At 40.0% G+C, this 20799-nt stretch overlaps 1 protein-coding gene across 4 annotated transcripts in view; it reads right to left on the bottom strand.

Annotated features, from left to right (window-relative positions):
• Positions 1–20799, bottom strand: part of TSHZ2 (teashirt zinc finger homeobox 2) — a 230466-nt gene that overhangs the window by 55976 nt on the left and 153691 nt on the right. Inside the window, exon 4 of one of the 4 annotated variants that reach the window (XM_038166381.2) lies at positions 17318–17770. The exons of the other annotated variants lie outside the window; for them this stretch is intronic. The gene's annotated coding sequence lies outside the window, so the exon portion shown is untranslated. Of the gene's footprint in view, positions 1–17317; positions 17771–20799 lie in introns of those variants that run through there. 4 annotated transcript variants of the gene reach the window in all.

Below are 20799 nucleotides of genomic sequence, written 5' to 3'. Positions count from 1 at the left end.
ACAAACACCAGGGAGGACCACTGGTAGCAGTGCAAGGGGGCATGCTGGCACACAGCTTTTCTGGCAGGGATCAGAGCAGGAGCTGACCAGTGCCATGGACTTGGTGTCACTCTCAAACTCATAGGGGAAGCTGATAAAAGAGAACCAGTTGTGACCTACAGGCTTAGTGTGGCACAGGCACCACCATCAGAAGTGGGTCTAAATGTCGCATGATACTAAGCACAGATGCTGGCACGGAGGTTCAGCTGGCAAACAGAGCCATGGAAAACATTTACCAATTTCACCCAACTGGATTCACCAAAATCACTATTTAAAATTTCGCAGAGCAGGCACTTGTTTGAAGCCAGTCTCTACGATGCTGCATTTTCCTTTATTAGTACTGAAGTCTGAGGGCCCCAGTGTAATTGCAATAACTGTGGATTCATGCGAAGGATATATTTTCAGGGAAGGACGTCTCTTAACTTGCTTTGTTAAATGAGAGACTTCCAACAGATCTCCTGTCTTAGACCTTGACCACTGCGAGCCAGAGCAGACCACAGCTGAGTTCAGGAGAACAATTACTTTCGCAGAGCTTTCATGCTACACTTATCACTTGTCTTTCTCCTCACAAAAGCATCTTCTTTTCACAACAACGCTGGAGCAAATTGCTATGCCTTTGTTGCCAGGCAAACTCTCCTCACTATTCTCTCCTTTGCCAGTCTCTCCAGTCTGCTGGTGTATTAGGATGTACTCTTAAATCAAGAGCAACTTCTCTCAAAGCCAATCCGCAAATAGCCCAGAGTTCACAGCACTCAGACATGCTGTAGACACTTGTTCCTTTGAGCCATGTTTCTGTTTGGATACACAAAGGAGGCTTCAAAGTTTCTCATGCAGCTATTCAATTCCCTCTGTGAGCAGAACATTCCCGTTAATGAATTATTTTGTCAGTCCCTGCTCTTACAGGACTACTGGCAAGGTTTAGATACTGATGCAGGACACTGGAGCTGTCTGATTTTTTCCTCTGTTTGAAAACTTTTTTCCCCCCTTTTACAGTGGAAATTAGGTTTTTAAATAAAGCAGTCTCTCAGTAAAGAGGTATTTACTTTCCTTAGATTTTTAAAAAAGTTTTTATCAAAACACCCCAAACATCCAAATTCCAAAAGTCAAGTTTTGAGAGAAAATGAAATTCTCTGAGAAATAAAGTTTCCATTGGAAATACTAATGAAAGTATATATATACATTTATATATATATACACATACACATATTAACCAAAAAAGAAACACACAGAAATTAAAATCATAATACCCTAACTGCCTGGCAAAGGAGCAAATACAAATATATTCACTCACTAGGCCAGTTTAAAGCTAAGAAAATGTCTTTATACAGATTGAAAACCTGCAGGATTATTTGGTTGTCTATTTGAACAAGCTATCTAATCTCATCCATTTATACCCTTACATGAAACAGAAACACTAATTAACGTTCACGTAAATGAGCTGCTTTGCTTTGTCACACAAACATGCTAATGCCTATTCAGACATGCACACATACATAAGCACACACAATATGTCAGTTGAAACTGTCTTTCCAATAAAAGTTCCCTGTAATCTATCTTGAGTTTATATATGTGCTTCAAAAGGGCAGTTAGCCCTGATCTGAAGAAAAGAGAATACTCAAGAGAGCACTCAAGAAACTGTTGTGAGCTTTCTTCACCTTCACAACTAGGAACTGCATTTTAATATGTCATTTTACTGCTAAATTTGGTCAACATAAATATCCAGCTCAATACGCTTTGTCAGCTAGACTAAGAAGCTGGCTCTCACGTAGTGATGTCCACATACAGCAATCAAAGCATCTTTCAGTAGTTTTGATAGCTGAATATGTCAAGTTCTTTAAACTTCACACCACAAGGGTGGATTTCCAGCCTTCAGGTCATCTCTGCTGTCCTCTTCAAAGTTTCCCCCAGTATTTCCACATATTCTTGAAACACGGACATTTCCCGTGGTGACCCAGTTAAAGCTGCATATAAGAGTAAAATCGATTCCTTACTTTTATTTGCTTTATTTATTTTTTATTTCTTTTTATTTTTAATTTTAGTTAATTACTAGTTTTATTTGTACAGAATTGTTTTTCCCCCCTTATAGCACTGCACTCTGAACTTAGATGAGGTGACTGCGTATCTATATAACTACTCCAAGACACAAGTGGATATAATCTATATTCTTTGTTCACACAGGGTTTTCTTTATATCTGGCCATATTAAAATGAATTTTGTTGGACTGAAGCCCCTTAACTTGCAGATTCTTTTTTCTCCTATGTAACAACTTTTTCTTCTAGTTATTCTCCATCAAGCCCCATGTCATCTTGCAGCCTTTATCAAGAGTATTTTACATCATTGCTTGAATCATTGGAAAAAATATTATATAGCCAAAACAATTTAGGGAGATGAAGCATTTCATTGACATCCCCTGTTAACATCCACTGTGACATTCACTGGTAAACCAGCAGTTAAAACATCTAGCACATTTAAATAAGTAACAATGCAAAATATCAGGTGGATTATATCAAATGTTCTGGGGAAATCCAGGTGTATTATATCAGCCCAGTTACTTTGTAGGACTGAAATCCTGTCCAAAACAGAGTATATGCTTGTTTGACAAGATGTATATTCGCCAAAACCTTATTGGCTGTCATTAATCATATTTTACCCTCTAATTCCTCACTAATAGATTTCTGGGTTAACCATTATGTTGTTTCACTTGGAATCAAGATCAAATTAAGTGGTCTGTTGTTCCCTGAGTCATCCCTGTAACCTTTTTTGTGAAACACACAGGTTACAGGTTGATAATCTCTAAGGGACATTCATGAGCCTTACAAGAATGATTTAATGTAGTAAAATATTGAAAGTGAAAACCTGGTCCTACAGAAGTAGCTGGTATAACTCTGATTGGCTTCAGTAGTGAAGGAAATATTTCATTGAAAAGTGAGAACTGAAAAGCTGAGAAATAACTGAAAATATAAGCACTAAATTTAGCTTAACACTAAAAACGAACACTAAATAGCAAGTGCCATTTGCCTCAAGATCTTTCCAGCTGTGAAATAAAATGTCAAAATTTTTTCAGAAAGCAGAAAAGTTATTTTAGTTGAAAATCCAATTTCTTGCAAGAAAATGTTTTACATGGGAAATTTTCAATCAGCTGAAATTATACTACTATCTCTAACCTCTGTTAGGTGCAATTCTTATCTGAATAGACTTGCAGTACCCTAAGTGTGCCCCATCTGGCAACAGCAAGATGTAGAGACAAGGTATTCAGCAGATGGGGGTCACAGTTACCAGATGAATCGATTCCCCCTTTAACTTCCCAGCAGCATGTTGAGTCACCTACAGGTAATTTTTGAGGTAAGCAGATTATGGAGTTGATAGAGGAATGTTACCCGATCAGGCACAGAGGGAGGGGCTGGTTAATCTGGCTCTGAGGTGGTTGACTTCAAAATGATCTGAATTCTGCAGAAATCCATACCACAGTTCTGCTTTGTGTAATTAATGCTTACCTCCTTAATACACAGGAGGTATTTGATACCTTACAGCTCTGGGTCCTAAAACGTCAGAATCCTAGCCTTGTTTCCCAAGAGTTTTTGATGCAAGACTTATGTTTGATAGCAAACAAAACTCAACCATAACTAGTAGAAACTCACTGAGTCACAATAGAAGTTATTGTACAGCATAATAATAATAATATAATAATAGTGTTACAAATAAACAGTAGTCTGCATACAATAAATTGAAAAAAAAAAAAAAAAGAAAAAAAAGAAGGCTGAAATGATTGCTTAATATAAATTAAAATATGTTGAATGGTAGTTTAAAACACATAACACTCCTGAGCGTCCAGCATTCTTAATTTCATGCGGCATGTTCTTAAAGTGCAGGAACAGCCTATAGAAATATGCTTGATTTTTTTTTTCTCTTTTAATATATATACACACTCACACTTTTTTGATTGAGAATTTGTTAGATGTCACCAGGATCACCTTCAAAACCTCCCTACAGAAAAACATCTGCACTTGCCATTCCAGATACAGTCAGACACCTGAGAGAGCATAAATTCCCCTGAATAGATGTATTGTTTTAACATTTATTTCTTCACCTTCTCAAAATGCCTGCTCATCTGAATTTACAATATATTAGCAGCCGTGCTGTATTTTGTGTGTGCATGCATGGTTCTCCTTCACTACGCTCTAGCAGATTAGTGCTCATTCGCCTCTTTTCCTTGCTTCTCTTCAGATCGTTACACATGACAAAACAACTGTCCTAATTACAGCAAGTGTTCCCAGCTCTGTCACCGTGACAATTACTGCAATGAGGGCTCAATATCTGCAGCAGACAGTAAAGTATTATTGCAGTTGTGTTTGATAGTGCTCAATTGTCCCCTTGAGAATTCTTCTAGATCAGGTTTTTTCCATGGGGGCAAGGACTTCCCCCCTTGCTCTACCCCCTTGCGTTTGCTAACAGGGTTCAAAAGTTGAAGGCAGAGGGATGACCCAGGACATACTGCAGAAAACACAGAAGTTTGTGTTTTTAAAGGAAAGGACCATCTGCAGAAGTGGGGTGGGTTTTTTCCTACATAGGCTGGTCAGAAAACCTTGTAGCCGGTGAGGGAGAAAACTGCTATCAGCAGGCCTGGCTGCAGACTGAGCCTCTTTCCTATTCTGTGATGGTCTCTGCAACGGCAGAAGAAATGTGTTGGGATAGTTCCCTCCCTCTACTTTGTCTTTGCAGTCTGCTAAGCTGCTATGGCTCCAGGTGAGGGGAAGACCAGCCATACAACATCCCACCCTAAAATCACATCCCTGCTGACCACATTACTGCATCTTTCAGGAAGCTTTCGAGCTGGCTATTGTTCCTGCAGCAGCTGCTCTGTTATTCCTTCAGGATTTGTTGTTTGTTTGTTTGTTCACATAAGCTGATATATTCAGAGTCACCAACAGATCTTAAGGGATGGCCCCACTTGTGACAATTCACTCCCCACTTACGCTGAACACCTTTAACCCCACTTGCCTCCCTTGTCAGCCTCTGCGATCTCAGCTAATCAGACAGGATTTTAGCTGTTTCCAAAGGCAATATCGTGACCTACACTACATTCCCTTTATCCTGAGAGATGAAGGTGATGTTCTCTGCATTTATAGTTCATTATCCTTCTGAAGTTGATTCATTGGGATGTTCTCCTTGTAAAACACATAAACAATGCCGAAGCAGGACCTGTGCAGCTATCTCATTGACCAGAAATAGGAACGCAGGGCCTTAATACTGAATATTGATCACTGAAGACAAATGCTGCCACAGTTAACTTGGAATGAACTGACCAGTGTACTTACAGTCTGGATTTCTAATTTTCCTTGGTCAGGAATAAAGCAATATCTTATTTATCAGATAACATCTTTATTATAAGCATCTCACACAGCCTTTCCACTTCAACCCACATGGGTTTCTTCTGCTCTTGGCATGGATCAATGAAGTCAATATTTCTGACTGCAAAGCTTTCTATGACTTACACATATTTAAAAGGATAAATCCCAATCAACAAATCCTCTGCTTGAACATAACCATTATAATCCTTATCTTTGATCCTTTGGGCTATAGCAAGCAGGGTAAGGAAGGAGTACATCTCCCCAGCTCTCAGGAAATAGTTATTATGACAGCAGAAGTGAAACAACATTGCCCGGGGTTGCTGGATGGAATTTCTCCAGCAAAACCAGTAAGTGGTGCTACAGTTTCACAAGTACAAAATGGCCAAAAAGTCCTCTTAATCTGGTGTTAAGAACACTGCTCATACCTTTTGTCCACCAAGATGTCAACATACCTCATTAGCCAAGCTCCTGAACCTATAAAGCACTGAGAACTAGCTCGACTTTCATTTCACAGGTGGGGAAACCAAGGCATACTAGAATGACAACTTCATGATAATATTAACATCAGAGAGGGTAACAGAGCCACTGCCATCATCCATGGCTTTTCAATTTAGCAGATGTATTTTACTATATGAGATTATATTACAGAAGTCAAGTTGGGGAGTTGCCTAAATTATGTTTAGGGAGTTGAATTTAATCACTATAAGGCTTGTTTTAGTCTTGTGAATTTAGTATGTGACAACCACCCTTTCTTCAGTATATGGAGGCCAAATAAGTTCCAAGCAAGCACATTTCAACAGGACTACTATTGAGGGCTACATTGTTGGCCAACTCTACATTTTACAGCTACAGCTAGACCAGCAAAGCCCACTTGGCCTGCCAAAGAGTGTTTTTAGCAGTTAAGTTTTTACTAGTTCCCTCAATGAAATAAGCTGCATCAGCAAAATCACTTTTTTTTTTTTTTTTTTTTTTTTTTTTGAGTACAGCTGAACGTATGCTGAAGGTTGTGCCAATATAGAAGTGCTATAAAAATAAGAACGACACTCCTAACCAAAATTACTATGCTGGCAAAAGGTTTTACTGTAAAACTGTCTTTAAAGGTTCCCTTGAAAAAAAAATAAAAAAAAATAGAAAAGTCAAATAGGGAAAAGGGGAAGGGGAAGAGAGTAGAAGGGTAGGGAGAAGATAGAAAAACTGATTCCTTTTCACCCAATTGTCAAAGTGTTCTCTCTGAAGTTCTTGCTTTGCTCTAGAAACAGCTAAACAACTTCAAACAATGTGTTTGTTTTATTGAGAGATCTAATAGATCTTTTGATACAGTGCCACATGTCCCGACTCTGCTCTTGCCTATAGTCAGGAGTAAGTAGTTCAAGTTCAGAGAAGCTACTTCATGGGAAAATGACAGGAGGGAAGGATTGGCCCTTAGACCTCAGCAAATATTTAATTGGAGTTTAAAACTAAGTTTAGTACTTGCCAAAAGGGCTGGCAGTCAGAGCCCAGGAAAGTCTCAACAGGAGCCTGCCTCATTTTTGTTTACAGAATGCAGAGTCCGTAGACAAGAACCTCGCTCGGTCCCTTTTTTCAACTACGAAAACTGTAGCAAAAAAACTTGGAAGGAACAACAAAAGTACAGTAATTGCAATTGTAATTAGTCACCCTTTCATGGTTCTGTCCCCCCTCCCAAGTGTCTCAATTCTGAACAAACACAGTTTACACATTTTAACTTGGGGAAACTTTCTGTGCTGAAGAAAGCTCACAAAATGGCCTGTGATACAGTTATTTCACACATACCACACTGGCACTTCCTATACTATGCAAATATCAGCATCTTGACACTGGGGCATCTCCTTTCAGTATTTGCATTTACAGCAGACTTTGGAAGATGAAGCTATAAAAAAAAAAAAAAAAAAAAAAAAAAAAGAGGCCGTCTTTGACTCCTGCTCCATCTAAACTGCTCAACTAGCTAACAGTTTTCAAAACTGCAACCATAAACCAGATACTCCATTAGAAAAGAAAAAAATAAGGGGGGGTTGGGAGGAATAAAGAGAAATAGATTTCTATGGACATTTTGTGCAAAAAAAAAAAAAATCTCTTTTAATGTGCATATATAATCAGCAAAATGGGTGTTTCTGTTGCTTGACCACTACAGAAACAAAACTATTATAACACTCACTATAGACAGAGTCAGAAAACTCCAAACATGAAAGGAGTGAGTGAAACCAGTCCATAGTGAATCAGATCCTGTCTCTGATTTTAACCGAGCCTCTGTTCCTTCCTACCCTATAGGAAATTCCACCAGTGAAGCTACAGAGAGCAGTCTTATACAAGCAGTAAAAGAAGTTATCCTAATGCTCGTGCCTTTCTCTTTCCATTCATTAGAAATTGGCAGATCACAGATCCAAGCAGACAGACTTTGTCACCAGACCTATTTTGCCTTACTAGGATGTTATGGTTCCAGAAACATTCCATATGACACAAAAATGTCCCTGTCTCTCTCTCTCTCTCCACCCCCCAGCCCCCCTTCTTTTTTAATACCAAAATGATTGAATGTTGGTCATAACGATGTAAGCTGATAATGCTCACATGCTGCACAGAGTTTCTTTGTAATGCTGTTTGGCCAGATTTTTCTCAGAAATTAATTTATTACAAAGGTAGCCTGAATTAAATACAAACTTTTATGAGTTTCAGGATCTAACAAAGAGAATGGGAGAGAAAAGAGGAGAATAAAGGCAGCACCACTGTCTTAGCAAAGTACATTATATGCAGTGGGCTTTGCTTTCCCCCCTGCCATTGGACACTGGTGACGGAAGGAGGGCACTGGTCTGTAACCTACCTGAAGCTCTTCTTGCATTGAATAAAAAAAAATAAAGCGATTTTTGAGATGTAAATTGCAGAAGGAAAATAAGAATTTAATGAAGTAATTAAGAAGGTACAGGATTTTAAGAAAATTAACATTTTCTGTAAACTTGATAGACCCCAGCTACGTGTTGAACATTAGGCAGGGCCCAAGTTTTCCATAGCTGCTCAATAAGAAATGTTTTTATGAAACTTGCTCCAGATAATACATCCGTTTGGCACTATGAGCATCAATTTCTTCTCCATCCCACACATGGTGGGTGCAGTGTCTTTGTGTGTGTTTGCAGATGCACCTCTCCCTGATTTATATTTATTTGCCTTAATAGCGTGGGCCGAAACTGAATCCAGATATTTTGGCTCCTGTAGCTTAGCTGCTCAACTCTCATCTCAATTCTGAAACCCCCACAAGGAACTGTGATGGTACAGCAACATCACCTAGCTCCTAGTGAGGATTTAGATAGCCAAGAAAAATTTTGAGGTAGGGAAAAAAAAACTCACAAAAGACCTCACCTGCCTGTTACTGGGGTTGCACCCCAGTAATCACAGGGTGTCATTTCAGAGAGGCTCTAACTCCATCCAAGCAATGTTTTTGCTACAAACTATTAACAGAGAATGATGGCTTTGCCCAAAACTTATTAAAATAGACATCATGAATAATATATGGAAAGTGAAACGTATAAGTGAAATAGAGGTTGTAGACACAATAAAAAAGCCTTTGAAAATGCCCTAAAGTAAAATACATATTTTCAAAACTACAAGTTTTATCCATCTTTTTCTGAAAAGTCACATCCCTCTATGACCTCAGGCTACAACAAATATATTAAACATAGATCATTTCTAAGCGTTTTTGGCCTTTGCTTGTAAAACATCAATTTTTGCCGTTTGCTAGTCCTTCTTCTGGCCACACGCACAAACCTTCTGCCCCACCTCAAAATGTACTCTCGACTTCTTTCCCCATAATTAAAAAGTGACACAAGCTTTCACAAAAACAAGTGTAACTTTTCAAGTTGTGCAGGTATTAGGTGAAGTGAATTTTGCCAGTCAGCAAGACCAGGATTGCATGCTCCCCTATTACCTTAGGCACATATAAGAAAAGGTATGTCTGACCCAGTGGGATGCCAGCCAGAACTTATCCAAACCCCTTAAAATTCAGGGAGTGTGGTGCCAAGCTAATAAACCCTGCTTCCCATCAGATACATTACGTAGGGCTCAGCACCATGCCAACACAGCCACCTGGCTTTTTGTTGGCTTGGAGCTTGAGCAGAGAAAGCCTGCCCAAAATACCACACACAACTCCTCAAAGAGAAGTCGTATCACCTTTCACAGTTAACTCCTGCCATGCTCTGAATTCATATTAGCAAACAGATGAGTGTCTCTTGAAATCTAGGCAGAATGGCTGAGATCCTTAAAAGCAGCTAGGTTTAAATGAATGTAAGCAGAGTTCTTAAATACTTTTGAAGCCCAGCAAGCAATTCATTGTGCTCACTGGTGCCAGAGCAGAACACTGCTTATTGCATCTCCTGCATATTTCACCGCCTATGGCCTTCATTTTGTTTATCAGGTTTTACCACTCAATGTGGCCACTAACTTTTCTTTCCCTCGTGTATGTTCTAGGTGAGGATAACTGCTTCCTTCCTCCCTTCCACACAGCTCTATGGGCTGCAAGTCTTAGTGGGCAGGAGCATTTCTCAGTGCTCTCCTGTGCTGTGCTAAAAGCAATGGGGACACAACCAGAGTTTGAGGAGTTGTGTTACTGAATCCATACAAAAAGGGAAGGAGCAGACACATTGCCTTTGAAATTCCTTCTAAAACCCAAAACACCAAAAATGAAGCCCTTCTGTGAACAGAAAACAAACTCTCACTCCAACTGTAAGTGGTCCAAATAATTCTCAATTTTGTCTGAATTCATTTTGGGTCCATTTTCTCCTCTTACTTGTTTATCACTCACCCTTTTACCTTTTATGACAATGTTATTTAGCAAGGTATTATTTTAAAAACAGCACAGCAAGAGAACATTTGTTTCTGGGGAGAAATATCTGTGGCTGCTTCTCAGGACTGGGGCATCTTAAAATGTTTCTTCTCATGTTTCTGCCACACGGCTGCTTGCAGTGCCTGTAATGCTGCTCTTGCTGTCTTGGCTACAGCAGAGGCTTTTGCATGAATACAGCTGCTCTGGCCCCAAAGTGCAGTTTTGTTTTAACTTATTCCTGTGATCAGCATCAGTACAAACCACCTCTGGAGCCTTCTGCTTTCAGAGTAGTGCATGAGTATAATAATGCTCTCTCTCTCAAAAAAAAAAAAAAAAAAAAAGCAAAACCTATATGGCTTTCCAGAACAAGTGCATCGACTGCCTTCTTTAAAATTTTCAACAACTGTACAGTCAGAAGCAACCCTACAGTTACAAACCGATTGACTAGACGTTAAAACACCACTACCAAAATCAGCTAAGTGCTATAGAAGTGTGGTAGTGAAGGACAGAGAGATTCCTAAAGGGAAAGATTTCTGCTGTAAACACCTCTCAGGAAGAGAGAGGAAAATAAAACCTTCAAACACCAAATAAATAAATAAGGCAACAAAATATAGCCACTTGAAAGTGTCCTTTTAAAGCTCTTAAATATTGCTGATGAGCTTTAAATGAAAGAAACAGCATACATACAACAACAACAACAACAAAATACATTTTTTAAAAAACCAATAACATTTACCTAATAGAGAACCTGCTTTTCTAATTAAGCAATTAAGGCTCTGCAAGGCAGACATTCTCATCATAGAAAGGTCATTTTAAATGAAGAGGGGATGAAAAATACTGTTGTTGTAGGGTTTTATGAATGATCCTCTTATGACTGGTGGCTGCTGGTTTGAAACAAGCCGAGAACCACTCAGTTGTAGGTTTGGCTTTTCTCCTGCCTAAAGCCGGAGCTGGGAATGCCTCCCCACTCAGGCAGAGCTCCCACTGGACCTGGCACTGCTGATTCCTTTATTCTGCTCCCCGTCTAACCCACAAGGCACTTATACTCTCCTAAACCCAGCGGAGATATTTGTGATTTACATCAGTGGAAACAGGGGAGTGAATGCATTTACACTGCTCTGTAAGCCCTGGAAAACACGTATCAGCACCAGAGGTCAGTAGCGTTGGTGGCACTGGGGTTTGCCTGGCTCTGCCATTTCACGTGGCTTCAGAGGAGTTGCATGCCTCAGGACCAGAGGCACATACACAACAGTTCTGTGAGCCTCCCGGAGTACAGGCACGGGTTCAGCACACCTTGCCTTAGCCCCCTCGCTCCCTGTTGCACTGTCTGTAGCTCAGAGGTTTCCTCTCTTCACCTGAGGTTAAGGAGGGGCTGAGCATAACCCAAATCACCTCTGGGCAGGCCTCAAGGCGACGTGAGGATACCTGTGCTCTGCCTCCTGGAGCACCTGGCAGCAAGATGAAGGGGTCAGGGCTGTGGCTCGCAGCTTGCAGCTACTGCTCACCTAAACTGAGCATTAACTCCAAGATGCAGCATAGACATTGTTATTCTACAGGCACATCAAACGGAAGAGGAGCCACAGGCAGAGACTGGGGGATCTGAACAGGTTTAAATAGATCTGGTGTGATAATTAATGTGCATTGAGGGATTTGGGGGGGAAGAAGGGGGACAAAACATAAAAACAATTTCCACCTTTATTTTAAGTTCTTTTGACAGATGGGAATATTTTCTGTTATGCTACTTGTGGTTTGGGTAATGAGATTAGGCCTTGCATAGCAGGAAGCAGAATTAACTTTGTTTACTTAAAGTGACACCGTCAGCTTGGAAAATCACATTTCCATCTGAAATGCAGTGCCTACTATCATTACAAATAACCCTGGAGATCGTGATAACTAAAGGAGATTAGAGGAGAAAAAGCATATTTCTCCTTCCCTCTCTTTCCCTGTCTTTTCAAACCCCTTTGTTGGCACCGTGTAGCTCAGAGCCCTCCCCACAGCCAGCTTCCCCCTTAGCGTACCCGCCTTTCCCTGAAACCTGCAGCTGGAGGCAGGAAGAGCAAGAAGGAGCTGCAGGGATGCAGGGAGAAAGGGGCTGAAAATCCAGCTGGCTCTGGCACATCTCAGGCATCCTGGAATGGCACATCCCTAAAGGCTGCTGTTGTGGTAGGAAAAGGTGCAGCTATATTTTAAAATGTGTTTAATGTCGGGTATGTACAGCACTGGGCACTCTTAAAAAAAAGTTAAGGATTGAATTTAGAGAAGCTGACTGATTTTAAAAGTCCCATAACTTAACATGGGCCCTTAAACTAATTTCCTCTGGCCAGGAAAAGGCCAGGTGTTTGCAGTTGCTGCAACACGCAGGCAACAGGATGATTCTTTACAAAACGAAGAAAGGAACAAGAGGGAAAGGCTTTACAAGAGGATATTTTCTAAATTACCAGTTTATGCATTGGAACATGCATGTGTTAAATGACTGGCCTTGCATATACACGAGGGAAAATTGGAAGGCATTCTGCATCCTCTCGTCTGTACATACAAAAACTCATTGTAATTATAATGGCAATAAGGGTTTGCACGGAAGAGTGCTTGTGATGAAGCCTTGCAGAGACTGTGTTTGTGATGCTTCTCCCTCCTCCTTTGCCAGCTAAAGCCAAGCACAGTGACTTGTCCACGTGCTTTTTGATGTACTCATGACCCCTGCTAATGTTTACAAATCAAGGAAAAGCCTGATATCTAGCACAGGCATTACTGCTTCATGTCAGAAAGAGTGACAGGTAAAGAGTAAAATCTGGACGCAGCACAGAGATGGATCCAAAATACATAAATAACCAATTAAGAAAAAATATTAGTAAAAATATTGTAACAGATCCCAATCTGCTGCTGAGTACCAATTGCCAGTAATAATCTCTATGGTAACTGAACTCTCTTTGGCCTCTCTCTGTATGCAACTAGTGTTTTATGTTTTTTCTTCCCTTTCCCCTATTTTCATACAAAGTTTTCAAAACTGGTTTAAATATTATGATATTTTCTTCTTCAAGTGCTAACTGGGAAAAGTATTCACTTGGTCTGCGTCACTCTCTTAAGCAGATTTCTCCTTCCTTAAATGACTGCCTCAGAGGGGTGACTTTTGTGATGGCTGTTTCCAGAAGTCCTGTTCAAACATGAAATAGGTGAGGCAGGTTTTCAAAATCTAAGAGGCTAAAATATTGCCCAGCAAATAAAAATACCAATAAAGTAGATGCAAAAAATTACACTAAGATGTCACTTTCAGAAACCACTTATGTACCTTTATTGTAACCTTTATTTAATTAATTAATTAATTAATTTATTATTATTATCTGGCTGCACGTCTCTTCTTGCCAGCTGCTTTCTTGTAATCTCAGTGACTTGTTCTGTGCTATGCTTTTAGATATGGGTGTTCCCTTTTCTCAGCCTGCTCTCACACATGTTTTGGCTACTGGATATAAAATAAGCCACTACCTTTAGAAACAACATCACGCAGTAAATATTTTTTGTGTTTCTTTTGTCAATAGACAAAAGAAAAATTTTAAAGGAGAACATGTAGAATCATGTGAACAACAATATAAGCATCATACTTTTTTTTTTTTTTTTCTGACTATTTTTTCCCCAGAATTCTTTTGACAACAGATCCCAAAGAAGGAAGCTTGGCTTTGGATTCAGTCTAAGGGTGAAAATTCTCTTCTCCTCTAACAGCTCTGTGAGGTTACACAGGATGAGTTTGTCTCAGAAGGGAACCTATGATATTCAGCAAGCTCTGGGGGAATTTGCTTAGAGGCAGACCAGGAAAATAGAAAGATGTTGAGAGCAGGTTGGAGCCTCATCGTACGCTATTTCTCTCTGGGACTTTGAGGATCCATCAGTTACAGCTGAAATATAGGTACTCAGTTATCTCTACTGAGTTAAAACAGTCTAGGGGACTTCTAAGCAAACAAAGCTCTAGACTTACTTTCAAAATCTTACTGGAGTTTGCTGTTCTAAAACTATCATTTGGGTGTTGGATTTCTTGTGGCTTAGAGCACCCAACTTTGGTTTAGGGGACTCAGACCTACATTTTCCATCTGCTATTTGATTTTTGGAAGCTTTGCAAAAGTGAATCTCCAATTGAGAGAGAAGAAACCAGCAGGAGCATGATTCTGCTGCCTCCCGGGGATTGCTTACCTGGGACAGGCAGACCCCGAGGCTTTGCACCCAAGGACTATGCATGCATTTTGCCTTGTGAATTGAGTCCAAACAAAATAGTCCTTGTAGCATGGACTGGCGTTTACCCGTTCCAGCCAAGTGTTGTAACCACTAGACTAAAAAGTTATGCTTATATTTCTGTTCCCTCTCTCCAGCCCAATAAATCTCAAATTTCTTTTTTGAAAAACTTCAGAAAGAGCAATGTGTGAAGTGCTCCCTCTTTGCCTTTAAAGCATACATCTCCTTCAAGAGGCAGAAAGCAATATTTAGATGTTGGAGGATCATGTAAAATCTCTATTGACGTTTCATGTTCAGATATGCTGTATAAACTAGACTCCCATTCTGCAACCCTCATTCCTTTATACAACAGCTACAACCAAGACCCTGAACCTGAAAGCATGGAGTTCTTTGAAAATATGGAGCTGGATTCAGATCCAAATTTGAATTTCCTCACAGTTGCCTGTCTTCCATCTGTTTGCTTTTGGATGTCTCATAGGATATAAGCAGCAGTTCCATAGTGTCACACATGAATAAAGTGGATAATTGTAAAATTAAAAGATATAACATGCTTCTAGGGGAGATAAGACTACAATTAAAGAGTATAAACAAAACCGAGTTTGATGTACAGACTGATATATTTATTCATCAAATATAATAACATAAACAAGACTATTAACTGTCATATTTTAATGATACCATACCCTGCAAAACGTACTCAGGAAAAAGTCCTATTGACTTCAATAGCAATGCCACATAAATTTAAATCATGACTGCTGTAAAACAAAATGTCACCTCTCTTATTCATGGCTATTTATTTTACGTACCCTAAAATGTTAAACAAAATACCTGTAACTCACTGAACTGAATTTGAACTCGAATGTTCTATCTACAAATCTAAAGAAACCCAGCCTAGAATGCAGAAGCCTGTTCCACAAATAACTGAAATACAGTATTCCCAATAGGGGAAAAGGGCCCAGGCAAGGCCACTACCTGTCCTATCACTTTCCAGAAAACACTGTACATATTTTTGCTCAGAAGAAGGCAAAATTTGGGCAAATGCCACTTTGTATCAGCACTATTAAGATCAGATTCTGATTTTTATTTAGAAGGTTGACAGTCAGCAACAGTGGAAGCCTTAAAGGAAAAAGTTCTATCTAGAAAAAGTGTGTTAACTGGCTTGGGTAAGTACAAAGATAGTCTGCAAGGTAAAAAGGGTTTCAAGAATTCTTCACTGTTGTACACAGAATCTGTTCCAAGAAGATGTAAAATGACCGTGTTGAATCACTAACAATTTATCCACCCTTTGCTCATCCTCTTTGCTCATACAGGGTACAAGATGGGAAAAACAGCTCATGCAAGATCTCAGTGTGAACAGCACAAACTGAGGAAATCTTAAAAGGGGGTTCACCTCAAATTTGTGAACTGTGCTGAACAGTGAATTATTATGTCAAATGTTTCATTGTAAAATTCCTCATTAAATTCTTTGGTGTTCACCACACGCTCAGCATAACTTGAAGTGCTGAGAAAACGAATGCTTACTGTGCCATGACAAAGGCCAATGGTTGCCTCTTTACTGAGCTTGATACATATGGTGAAAACATATTGACTAATTACTTGCCATTTTCAAAAACTGACAAACACTCCAAAGTTAGGCCTAAAATAATAGAAGACTCAGTATGAAGAATAAAGACTGGGAGGATCAAGAGGAATAGTGTAACTCTGTTATTGCTAATCCCTCATTCAATGTTTCCTTTGACAAACGAATACTAAGGAATATCCCAGCATCTCAGTGTTTCAAACTGTTTAATGAAAATTAGTAAATTAATGCAGCTGATTAATACATCTGTTCAAAGCAGAGAGTGAAAATAAAGCCCAGATCCAGATTTCTCCCAAATATCAGCATGATATAGCTGGTATTTAGGATCTGGGTTCAGTTTTGAGATGCTCATTTTCCACCTTGTTACGGGGTTTGCCAAGTGCCAAAATCAAGAAAGGAATGGGTCTTGGTAACAAACTACTTCCAGGGAGATCTATTAAAGGGGTAAAAGTCAATGTGAAAAGTGAGACAGCAAGACACACTTCTCACTCCAGTTTTCAAATGTTGTTTTTGATGTAAATAGTCATCTACAGGAGTCTAGTCTGAGCTGCCTTACAGCAGTCCCTTGTACACAGCCTTCACTATGAGCCTTTCTAAAGCCATCTGATTTCCAGCACCTCTCCTCCGAGTCATGACAGATTGGTCCACTCATCTAATAAGGAATCTTCCCTAAGCAGTGGGACAAATGTTTGACAAGTTAATTTCAAGGTAGCTTGTGGCGTAGAAGCAACAAAAAGATACACAACTGTAAAAAAAATGTTGCTGGATAAATTCGGCCAGTAGTGGATGTGTAACAGAAAATACACTTAAAATTCAAGCTCTTTGTATTGCAATACAAGGTCTTTGCCTTAGAAGTAGAAAACATGAGGACTCACTGAAGCTAAGGTTAATGGGAATGCAATTACTGCTAATAGAGTTTTCTGAATATGAAACTTGTGCTGATGCATCCACTATTTAGAAATAATAGGAAAGGCAATGGATGACTTTTCAAAAATTAAAACAAGTTTAAGAAAAATCAATAATTATTCCCTATTATTTTTCCTTTAAACAATCCAGATAATAGAAATCGCGGACTTGAATAGGATGCCTAAAGTTAATGGCATTATTGGATTGAGAAAAAAGGAAGAGTGATCAAGAGTTTGACCCATTTACTAAAAAGTTCAAATGTAGAAACTCATTGTTCTACTAGCTCTAATTTTGTAAGTTCAAGACAAATCTCAAGCCATGTTTGGATGTTAAATGTAGTCATAAACAGAGACTAAGAGCAATTTATAAACATTTTTATTATATGAGAAATAGTTGCTATTTTAGAGACATGTAAATAATATGATGTCTTTCATAAAAGTTTTAGAAGGAGTTTTATTTTCCAGCTCATAAACCAAAAATAAAACACTTTAAGTGATTGACTTTCCTTTAAGTCCTTGAGCCTGATTTGATAACACTACTGGTAAAGTCTAGTAAAACTCCTGGAATAATTCCCGGTGTTTTGAACAGGACCAGACATTATCTGTACTGTTTTTCATTATTATTGCTGTTTTACTGTAAAAACCTGGGTAGATCATCACAACTTTGCCCCCGGTTGCATAAATATGAAAAGATTTAAAAGAGCAGCTGTTCTCCAAGGGGTGGGAAGAACCTTGCTTCATTTGCTTTTTAAAAAGTTTGAAAACCTTGAAGTCCCATAAGAACAAAAGATCAGCAGATGCTTTTCCTGCTCCGGTAGAGTTCCACCTCAAGTTTTCCAAAAGCATTGAATTGTGTCTGGGTAAAGAAAAAAAAAAAAAACAATTCTGAATAGAAGTAATGAAAAAAACACTCTTGTTTCTATTTGTTTAAATGGTTCCCAGGGCAATGGAGCCTTCCCCAGGTGGCCGATGAGCTGAACCCTCTCCCTGGGGGTGCTGCAGGGCAGAGGCTGTGAGGCGGGCAGGCACTGGGTATGTGGTGCGTTGGTAACGAGACGCTTTTTATGGTTTTATCACTTCCATCACTTTTTGTTCTTTCCACTGAGGTTTCATTTTTTTTTTCTTCTTTATTTCCCAGGAAGCTTATTGGCAGCGTGTGCTGTAAGTGGTGCCCTGACTATGCAGCATCACGCAGAAATGGTGGAAGAGCTGGGCAATCATGTGGGAAGTTCCTTCGGAAACTCAACTACCTCCTAGAGCAGCTGCGTTTTACTTCAGTTTTTTGTTTAATCTCTAGGTACAGCCGTTGCCGACTCATATGCAAAACTGCTAAAGGACTGCTTGCCATGTCTGAGTACGGCACCACACAATGGGCTGGGAATGCCTGAGATCATTTCCTTCCCTGCCTTTCATATCGCTGAACTGAAACCATCACTCGTGTCAAAAGCAAGGACTGCAGATGAAAGGCCAGTGCATTAAGACAGAACATAATTGTCAGTCTCTGAGTTTCTGACATTAATCGTTTTACTTAAAGAAGGCAGGGGAATGTTCTTCTGTCCCCCCCACCTCAGTTGACAACACACAGGAGAGAGTATGGATAAAAATTAAAAAAATAAATAATGACTCAAAATTTTTGCTAATTAAAAGTAATGTGTTTTCCCATTTTTTGGCAATTTGATAACACAAAACACTTACTTGGGGGCCACAGGGGGAAACAAACTGAGACGGATAAAAAATGTTTTGTGTTCATCCAAGCAAGACTATGTTAATGCACATTATCCCATTAATGCACATCAACATCGGGAATAAGCGCGCCAATGCAAGCAAGAAGCATACACTTATCATCATTTGATAACATGTTTAATGACAGATTGACGGTTGATTTGCAAATGTGAACTGGCATCAATGTTGCTAACTTCAGCTTCTGCCGCCTCCTCTGCTATGCCAGCATATTTATGTGCATAATTTGATTTCGCAGCCACACTGTTAGTACATTTTTAATATTAACTATGCAAGAACAGACAGCCGAACTTAAGTTGCACTGATGGTTTGAGTTCATTAGATTGAAAAAGATGGGCAATGATGACAAAGATGGAGATGGCAGTGCAACATCAAAGAGGCAACACTTAACAAACACACTCCATTTTGAACAAACCGAACTAACACATTTCATGTTGTCGGCTGCAGCAGAGCCCTTATGTACAACAGTAAGAAAAAAAATATGCTTCTGCCCTGGGCATACTGACAGCAACTCTACAAGAAGCTTAGCAGGCTCCTGGACACACAGTTGTAAGATATTTCACTCCTCTATTGTAGGTAAAGGGGTTGATTCTGGGCTGATGTCAGAGCGAAAACAGTGTAATTCAGTGGACCTGCAGCAGAATTGCTCCTGATTTACATCAGTCCAGGGGAGAGTGCCTGCCTCTTCCCACTCTCCTTCCCTAGTTTGTTCTTCACAGCTGCGATTCTTTATGACAAATAATAAAAAGATTTTGCTGAGAGTTCAGCTCTTGCACGCATGATGCACGGAGCAGAACTGCAAGTTCAGACACCCTGGGGCCTAACGCTGTGAGGTGTGTGATGTCCTTCCTCTGTCCCCAGACCCCAGCACCAGCAGGACTGGCTCCTGGTGACTTCCCCTTCTTTGGTGATTCTGGGCAATTCAATTTTGCTCTGAAGGGAACATGTACCAATGAGCTAGGAAGAGAATATTTCATCCTCTGCTCACATTAATGTCTGGGCATATACTGCATCTAGTATTAATTTGCTTGTTGTGCTGCAATATATAATAAATTTGAGGCAGTAGCTTTATGGTGCAAGTTGTAATTTTAAATTTTATGATACAAACTGACCATCTGCAGGAATCTGACCATATAACCTTCGCCATTCTGTGTAGACTGTAATGTTAGTACCTCTGAATCACGGTGCAGCTATGATTTAGACACACAATTAGATAGACCAGGTCCTCAACAATTCTCAGCTGTCTGAATTACTGCTGAACAGCCTAATAAATATATAACACATAGGCTGTTCAGAAAAGCTTTTAAGAATGTCCTGAAGTTTGCCTCTAATCAGCAAAGCACCTACTGCAATTACTGCTGCTTGGAGCCTGGTCCTGCAGCAGAAGCCCGTTGTGCTTGGCACTGCACAAAGAGAGCAAACACCTGCTGCTTGGGGACCGCCACTTGGGAGCTCCCTGTGTGGGACAGGCCATCATCGACTAGGGAGCTGTGAAGGACAGGGGAATGGGCAGAGGAATTGGTGTCTTTGCTGAGGAACAATTCAATAGGTTAAACTAGTAACTATCTTAAGAGGAGGACTGCAAAACTCTTTGGTACCCACGTAAAACATCAGCTACTGGGTTTAGTCATGGACACACTGCACCAATTTGTCAAGATGGGAAACTGAGTCAGGGAGCTGCAAAGGACCTTGCAGCATTCGGGTGGCTGCCCTCAGCTGGCAGCAGCAGGGCTGGGGACTCGAGTGCCCTGCTCTTGGTGGCAGCTCCTGAGCAAATCCTTCCTGCCAGGGCACTGACCTGACCTAGCTGTAAAGGCTGCTTTCCCTATTGTCAGCTGTGGAAAAACAAACGAACAACAACAACAACAACAACAACAAAAACACCCTAAATCTCTAACTTCGCTAAAATCTCTTTGTGGAGGTCTGATCTCTTTTTAAGAAGAGACCTGCATTGCAGGGAGAGCTAATCCTGAGCCCCTGCTGCATTCGGTTCAGGCAGTTTATTTAGCAGCTGTGGTGGCTGGCACTGCACAGATGAAGGTTTGTGACCCCCAGAACTGAAAATCTATGAAAAGTAGGCAGCAACAAATGTCCTGGGAGACCTCTGGCATGTTAGGTTGAAACACATAAGCCTTTTTTTTTTTT

This window comes from Anas platyrhynchos, chromosome 21 (assembly GCF_047663525.1).
Source record: "Anas platyrhynchos isolate ZD024472 breed Pekin duck chromosome 21, IASCAAS_PekinDuck_T2T, whole genome shotgun sequence".
Classification (NCBI taxonomy): Eukaryota; Metazoa; Chordata; class Aves; order Anseriformes; family Anatidae; genus Anas; species Anas platyrhynchos.
This window is presented reverse-complemented; position numbering and strand designations above follow the sequence as displayed.